Here is a 7345-nt window from a genome sequence, read left to right on the forward strand (position 1 = left end):
CATTAAGAATAATCTCTAAGTATATGCACGCCACTATTTATTTTTATTTATTTATTTATTTTCCAAAAAAAAACACTACTTCCCATTAGTTAGCAAAAGAAGTACATCAAAGATCAGCCATAATCAAAACAACATAATCCCTACCCTACTATTTGCAACATTAGTATCCCGCGAACACTTTGTACATGGTGACCACATATTTACAACTCATGTCCATTCATGGAAGTCAATGGCGGAAACAACCATCTCGGTGCTTGGTAGTTCCATTTAGGCCCTGACGCTGAATTTACCATTATAGGAGAATGACCCCATTTCAGCAAAAACTTCGACCGAGCCCTTTCTGCTACATCTGAATTCCCTTCAATCGAGTTGTATTGTCTGCGCAGCCAAGATACCAAATGGAACCAAATGTTTAGCAAAACCTCACCGCTTGGGAGTTTTCGTTGCTGAAAAACAAACAAACATCGTCTGGTCCAAATGTGCCAAACCGAGAAGCATGCCACCAACATCCATATCTCCTCAAAAAAACCAGAGTTTGTACCAGGTTCCATTCCAACACATTTTAATACACTGCCGCCCTGCACTATAAAACCATGACCATGTGGATTTAGATGTTCCGCCCAGCCTTCCTTAGTTAGTTTCAAACCCTGTAAGGACCCCCACACAACTCTCCCATTTACACCGCATGCTGCCACTATCCTGAGACTTCGACCGCAAATACGCCACTATTAAAGATGTGAACTCATAACTTAGCATCAAACTATCATACGTCATAGGTGTGGATGGTCCTCACAACATCAACTATATTTGCATTTTAGAATATCTGTGATGTCCTCACGATTCTCCAAGCAATAATTTGTAGGACCTTTGCGTAAAGGCATCACTTTTACATTGTGCTTCATTTTGTAATGGCTTCTTACATTATTTTACATTGTTCTTCATTGTGTAATGGCTTCATTATGTAAGGGCAATTCAATATACCCTGCTTATTTTTGTTACAAAAAGAAGGAATATTTGTTTTCCGTCTAATGCATGCCTACTTAAGTATTCTCTTTTGTGAAAACTACAAAATCTTCATTTTCTCGTTTTTTTCCTTGTTTGACTTTCAATGCAAAATAACAATATCAATTTCTTTTATTTATTTTTACAATAGATAACATTACAATTTTCGAAAGTTCCTTCTTAGTAGATATAAGGGTTTCCTATTATACGGATCTTGTAGATGATTTGTCAAGCACGAAGATCCCCCCCATCTCTCTTCATTTTTCCGTCTTCGTCAAAAAATTGTAGAGCAAAGATCTTAAGCTTAAATTCACCTTGTTTATTTTGGTGAAAGTGACTTACAACTTTATTAGCACTACCTTTTTTAAGGCTTCAAATCATTGGGTTGTAAAATGTGGTTCCATTGTAAAATTATTAGGTGGAAAGTGCTAGTTAAGGTTTGGAAAGTTCCATTATGCTAGAAATTCAACATTTACAATTGTATTCCTATATCAAATTTATAACAAGATGCCTTTATTGTTGTTCTAAATTTCGCTTATTAGAGTATCCTGGAGAAGTATATTTGTTCAAGGCCAACCAAAACTATGAAATAGGGATTCTTCATTCTGCATGATGACAATGGCATACGTACAAATTGAATAGGTGGAGAAAATGTTGCACAACATCTGAGCAACTACGTACAACCATATCGACAATTTTTTAAGGTATGGTCGTCCTTTATCCAACAATGGTCGTCCTCTCCCTTTCTTAAGGCAGTGGGCATCCACATAAGATGGACCTATCATGTCCCTATAGGGATTTGTATATAATAATCTCATCTGTAAAATCTTTATAACTAATGGAAGGAGTTTTTTTTGGAAAAAAAAAAAAAAACTCTACATACACTATGGAGTAAGTTATCATTTTCTTCGTTCTTGAAACTACATATATACAAAGTAGTCTTCATGTAGGGAAATGGGATGACATTACAAAAGTTTTTATTTTTATTTTTAAGATTAACCTTGGTATTAATGGCAAGATGCCCAAAGGCTACAAAGAACTCATACATGAAAATATAACCACCATACCCAATCAACCAACATGTCGAATAGCAAAAGCCCTCACACAACTACCTTAGAAATTGTATTTACACCTAAAATTGAGGTCCTTACATAATGGGGGCCGGAAAAAAGAGGTGAAGGCCTCTGCCTTTGTCCACATTTCTCTAAAATGTTGTTGCTTATGAAACACAACATTGAGCTCACCAGTTATTGCCTTATATTGATCTCTTAGAGTATGCAGACATTACAAAAGCTTTAAGACATGGCCCGTTTTTTAAATGCAAATGCAAGATAGAGGGAGACACACTCCCACTCTTCTGGGGTAACAAAATCAAGAGGAGTAGAAGTGGATAAAGAGCTGATTTTGGTTTTTGATCGATGATAGTTGTACTCCACATGGTGTTGACGAATGAGGTGGTGGAAACTTGTGGAGAACACAAGTTCAAGGTTATACTCTAATGCAATTTTCGTAAGAGCGCATAAAGGAACAAGCCATTCTGGACAATAATCAATGGCATCAACAAGGTAGAACTCGTATTGAATACCGAAATAGTTGTGTGTTTCAATATAATTTTGAAGTGGCAATGATAGAGCTTTATTCTTATTCTCGCTATCAAATGTGATAGTATATAACTTGTTGCCAAATCTTACCATTGGCTTGTCAGAATCGGCTGATGTGGCGCTTGTTTCCCTTAATTTCTTTAATATCCTATTAGCATCAAGAATTGTGCCAATGAAGAATCCACCGGGTTTCAACATTGTTGCCACATTGGCCAATGTTGCTCGTGCCCTTTGTTCGGTAGACCAAGAATAATGCAATGCAAACTGACAACTGCAAATATCAAAAGGTCGTTCATTACGTAGCCTTTCCCGCACCAGTGTTTCACTAAAACCATCAGCACATATAAACCTTGCTAGGAAGGGACACCCCAATGTCTCATATCTTCTCTTTGCTACATTGACCAATCCCTCAACAATATCAATGCCTAAATAATATCCCACATCAGCCTTCTTCCACTTCATCAAATCACCCCCTTTTCCACATGCCAAATCGAGAACACCATCACCTACTTTTGCATACATATGGATCAACCACATTTTGATTGAGGAATGTAACAATTTTAGATTTACTATAGGACTTAAACCTTGTGCAGTTCCTTCCTCTCCTTCTAGTGACTTACATCGACCTTGATAATGTTGTATGATCAATTGATCGACTTTTGGTGCCTTTTGATGTACAGATCTCCTCACACCCTTGTTATTGTGTGATGGGCATTCATTGATTTCCTTATTTTCATCCAACTCTCTTGGTATTCCCATCCTAAAACTAGCAAGCTCTCTCTTGCCACAAAAAGCATTACACAAACACACACTTCTAAATTCCCAAACATACTACTCATAGACATTGAAAATAGGAATAGCTTACCTTATATACAAGTTTTTCAAAAGGAATAATAAAGCATGGAATGGTGGTGTTTAGAATCTGGTTATTATATTAGACGAAATCTCATAAAAAAACCCATCATAGAGGCACTTATACCCATCTAAACATTAATTAACAAACATAAATTTTGATGCGTTATTGAATGATAACGCATCAAGCTTAAAAAATAATGTTACCTTGACAAGCGCCCCCACCTAGTATCGATCTAAAACGCATCAACCATTGTAAATAATGTTCCCCTTCCCAACAACCCCACCTAGTATCAACTTGAACCATCCATGTTGATGTGTGTAAGATAGAAAAAAAATCCTGAGTATGAACATTTTCGATTTGAATAAGAACCACTTCTCTTATTCAAAAGACCATTTTATATATCATAGTAGGGCATCACAAACTTCTCAATACAAATAATACGGTAAATGTATAGAATTCTTAACCTTTCAATTGCATTCTTATTTCATTTGTATTTTAAACATTGAATGAAAGCCCGAGAAATGTATTGAACTCAATTATAAATCCAATAAATTTGATTGTGGAGGAGATTTAATACATATAGTTTTTCCAATATGAATTTCCTAACATTATAATTTCTTTCATAGATTCTAGCTAACTATCTTTTAAGTTTTGTTTTCCTGCAAGTGTTTTGTAACTTGATTAGTGTTCTCTTGTGACTTGATTGTGGAAAATGAATGCATAAAGTTGTTTTTTAGCAAAAACTTGTGAGTTTTGTAAGTACTACCGCACGAGAAAGTTAACGTTTATAATTCTATTTTTCCAATACATATTTGTAACGTGATACTTTAAATGTTATTTTAACAAATCTAGTTAGCCATCTTTTTCACACGTAAAAGACGGTGCCATTAGGTAGTGTGCAATGATATGTATGTCTCTTTGTCCTGTACCATGTAATGATTTTGTCGTGTATTGGTTTGTTTGCTCGATCGTAAAGTGATGAGTCTAATAATCTCTAACATTATGTCATTATCGAAATGACTCATGTATGCAATTTGATATTGTGGTTTTACTAACTTTGCTTTATGTAGTCCAAGTAAAAAGAAGACCGAGTACACCTAAAACTCAACACTTTCCATAAAATGACCCATGTACAGTATTAGTAGACAAAACACTATTGTCCTTCAAAAATTGTCGATATGGTTGTACGTAGTTGCTCAGATGTTGTGCTACATTTTCTCCACCTATTCAATTTGTATGTATGCCATTGTCATCATGCAGAATGAAGAATCCCTATTTCATAGTTTTGGTTGGCCTTGAACAAATATACTTCTCCAGGATACTCTAAAAAGCGAAATTTAGAACAACAACAAAGGCATCTTGTTATAAATTTGATACAGGAATACAACTGTAAATGTTGAATTTCTAGCACAATGGAACTTTCCAAACCTTAACTAGCACTTTCCACCTAATAATTTTACAATGGAACCACATTTTACAACCCAATGATTTGAAGCCTTAAAAAAGGTAGTGCTAATAAAGTTGTAAGTCACTTTCACCAAAATAAACAAGGTAAGTTTAAGCTTAAGATCTTTGCTCTACAATTTTTTGACGAAGACGGAAAAATGAAGAGAGATAGGGGGGAACTTAGTGCTTGACAAATCATCTACAAGATCCGTATAATAGGAAACCCTTATATCTACTAAGAAGGAACTTTCGAAAATTGTAATGTTATCTATTGTAAAAATAAATAAAAGAAATTGATATTGTTATTTTGTATTGAAAGTCAAACAAGTAAAAAAACGAGAAAATGAAGATTTTGTAATTTTCACAAAAGAGAATACTTAAGTAGGCATGCATTGGACGGAAAACAAATATTCCTTCTTTTTGTAACAAAAATAAGCAGGGTATATTGAATTGCCCTTACATAATGAAGCCATTACACAATGAAGAACAATGTAAAATAATGTAAGAGGCCATTACTAAATGAAGTACAATGTAAAAGTGATGCCTTTACGCAAAGGTCCCACAAATTATTGGTTGGAGAATCGTGAGGACATCACAGATATTCTAAAATGCAAATATAGTTGATGTTGTGAGGACCATCCACACTTATGACGCATGATAGTTTGGTGCTAAGTTATGAGTTCACATCTTTAATAGTGGCATGGATATTGTTAGAGATTATTCTTAATGTAAGCATGAAATAAGGAAATAAATTTTAGGTAGGTAAGAGAAAGAAGAGTGTTGATCCACTCAACCACCCCTGAGTGAAAGGGATCGAGACGGACTCGAGCCTTGATCAGCATCCCAATCCACCGCCATGGCATCGAGTCGTACCTAGTATTAGCGCACTCGCTACAAGAATCTGTTCACCATAGGATCACAGTCTTGACATAGTTGAATAATGTGTCTAATGAGGGTAGCTAGGCCTCGTATTTATAGTTAGACCTAAGGCCCCCATACAAAGTTCACGCTTAGCGCTTATGGGTTGTCTTAATTCCTAGGATTAAAAGTAATCCTCCCTTCTTTACACTCTCAATTAACCCACACACTTTATCCTCATGTGTAGAATACTATTGTACAACTTACCACGAGATAAACTATGGCCATGCCCTTAACATAAATACATACATAAAGACATCCTTGATTAGAAGTAGAGAGAGTAATATACTACCCAAAGAATAACACTATGAGAAAGAGTATACACTAAACCTAAACCCTAAATCTAAATGGGTGAACATTTTGAGTGTTATTGATTCATCATAATCTTCTATGTATATAATCATAGAATGAACCATACATAACATACGTGCATTCGCATTTGAGAATGATTCAATCCAACATGTATGGTAAATAATCTCAAAGTTGGAAAAAAATAATAAAGATTGGAATTTCAAAAACTGACTATGGTCTATGTATATTATATATTGATTGAATAAAAGGTCAACACAATTGAAAGTTCAAAACTTAGGAATTACTTAACTACTAAACATTAGAAAGCACAAACATAAAAACCAAATAATTCAAAGACATAATAGTATTGATGATGAGGTCATCTTGCACTTATCGATGTTCTCATCTCGCAACTAGTGAAGGTATCAATTTCTTCACTTTAAAACTTTACAAAAAAATGAGTATGAACTATACACTCAAGAGATTGAATCAAAATATGTCATTATAAATTATAATCAAACGTTCAAAAACTCATAAAACGTATATCGAGAATATGAAGAAAACATGACACTAACATAAAATTTTACTATGACATGACACTAAAGAGATAAATTATAGAGAGAGAGAGGGAGAGGTGACAAGATTGAGAATCGAACCTAAGACATAAGCGATAGTTGAGCATTGTCACCATGTTTTCCAAATTTGAGAGCAAGTTGTAAGGGTTGATCTTCTTTTTTTTATCCCTATAGGGACACGAAAGTTCCATCTTACGTGGATGCCCACTAACTCAAGAAGGGAGAGGACCTTGTTGGATGCGCGGTTTGGTTGGAGAAGACCCATCTACACCGTTGTTTCCATAGAATCCAAAGAGTTATTGGGTTGACCTATTCCAACACAACTTGAGATTTGTCATTAAGAGGAGTTGAGTGGACATTGCCACTGGTGGAGAAAAAACCTCTTGTGCTTTTATCACCAAAGTCATCCCCTCCTTCTGATGCTCGTATTTGCCAATTGGGGTCTGCCATGATAGCCAACATTTATTTCCCCATTTGATTGAGCCTTGCACCTGGTATAATTGCAACAAGCAACCAACCCCCCACCATATTCGATTGGACATTGGGCAGTCCCACAGAGCGTGTCGTATTGATTCTACTGCATGTGGGCACTCTACACAATTAGGAGAGCTAAGGTTCCCACGTTGCCATGCTCCCACCAATAGTGACTTATGTAT

General features: G+C 35.4%; 1 pseudogene; it reads right to left on the reverse strand.

The window, feature by feature from the left end:
• Nucleotides 1-1976: 1976 nt before the first annotated feature.
• On the reverse strand, nucleotides 1977-3443 carry LOC147856783 (mRNA cap guanine-N(7) methyltransferase 1 pseudogene; annotated as a pseudogene).
• Nucleotides 3444-7345: the final 3902 nt, after the last annotated feature.

The sequence above is a fragment of the Azolla caroliniana genome, unplaced genomic scaffold (assembly GCF_043228905.1).
Source record: "Azolla caroliniana isolate FFs.n. ecotype wild unplaced genomic scaffold, voAzoCaro1.0.p SCAF_12, whole genome shotgun sequence".
In the NCBI taxonomy this organism is placed as follows: Eukaryota; Viridiplantae; Streptophyta; class Polypodiopsida; order Salviniales; family Salviniaceae; genus Azolla; species Azolla caroliniana.